The following is a 1,575-nucleotide window of genomic DNA, read 5'->3' as shown; positions in this document are numbered from 1 at the left end:
CACTATTATTTTCCTCCAGCACTTTAATGATGCTGTTCCATTGTCTTCTGGATTTGATAGTTTATGTTGAAAAATAACCTTAAGCTGATTGTAGTTTATTTGAAGGTACCATTTCTTTTTTTCTCTAACTGCTTTGAAGATTTTTGCCTTGCCTTTCATTTTCAGTGGTTTAATTATTTGTGTCTAGGAGAGTTTCTTTGTATTTATCCTAATTGGAGTTGCTGAGCCTTTTAAACCTGGCTTGATTTTTTTCTTAAAAAATCAGTTTTGGAAAATTCTTTGTCAATTTTTTGAAATATTGTGTTTGTCCCATTCTCACTCTTTATTCGTGGACATCAAATTATACACTCCTCAGCTCTGTTTTGCTTTTTTCTACATTTTAATTTTCTATCTTTTTTCTGTTTGTGGTTCAATTTAGATATTTTCTGTTGACCACCTTCCTGGTAACTACGTCATTCTTCCTCAATGTCTAATATGCTATTAAACTCACCTAGTGAATTCCTAATATAATTTACTGCGTTTTCCAATTCTAGAATTTCAATTTGCTTTTTTTTCTTAGATTCAAATTCTCCAGTGAAATTCTCCATCTTTTATTAGTTTTTCAGTGTACATTAATTACAGTTAGCTTAAATTTTGTATTTGATAACTCAAATATCTATGATATTATGGGTGTCATTCTGTTTCCTGGGCTTTTAGTATCTTAATTTTCAATGATTTCTTCCTGTTTCTTGTTATGCTTGCTATTTTTGCTTGATTGGAAGACATATATTAAAAAAGAGTAGAAGTTCTGGATAATGTTATTTTCTTCTGGATAAGATTCTGTTTTTTTCTGGTAGGCAGATCGAATATGAGGAGATCAACTGGGTCTAGTGGAGTCTGGACTATTTTTGGTTTGTCCTTACTTTAGGTTGTGACCTTCGAGAGTTTCAACTATAAGTCCAGAAGTTTATCAGGGCTCCTTCTCCTTTGCATGTCCTCAACTCATTTTTTTCTCTTTCTAGCATATAATTAAAATTTCTACTTAGGGTTTTTACCTTCTCAGCAGCTGCTTTCTCCTTTGCTTCTCATCACTGAGTCGCATGCCAGCACAACGTAGTGGCAGACAATGCCCTGAGGGTACTTGTGGACAGAATGTCCAGCTCACCTTGATGTGTTTGTCTTCTCTATAGGATCTTCACTTTGTCTTTTGAAACTTCACTTTGTCAGAGAAACTTAGCTTCCTTGATATCTCTCTGATGCCTTCAAATGGTTGTTGTTATTCTTGTTGTTTTATTCTATCCAGCCTTTATCATTCTTTTAGTGGAGGTCTGTCTCCTACGATACCAGCCATTCCATCATAGTCAGAAATGGAAGTCCCCCTATGTTTTTCTTTTAATTGATTCAATATAGTAGCCTTAGAGATCCATTAAAAATTCAAATTGGAAAAAAAATACATTTTGTCATTTTTATGTATATTTTTGTGTGCCTTCACATTTTCAAGATATGATTACATGGAGCAAAATGTGCAGATCTTAAATGTGAGGTTCAATGAGTTGACAGATGTGTATACTCCTATAACTGTGTCATTTCATTTTT

Source organism: Propithecus coquereli, unplaced genomic scaffold (assembly GCF_000956105.1).
Source record: "Propithecus coquereli isolate 6110/MARCELLA unplaced genomic scaffold, Pcoq_1.0 Scaffold134, whole genome shotgun sequence".
Classification (NCBI taxonomy): domain Eukaryota; kingdom Metazoa; phylum Chordata; class Mammalia; order Primates; family Indriidae; genus Propithecus; species Propithecus coquereli.
This window is presented reverse-complemented; position numbering follows the sequence as displayed.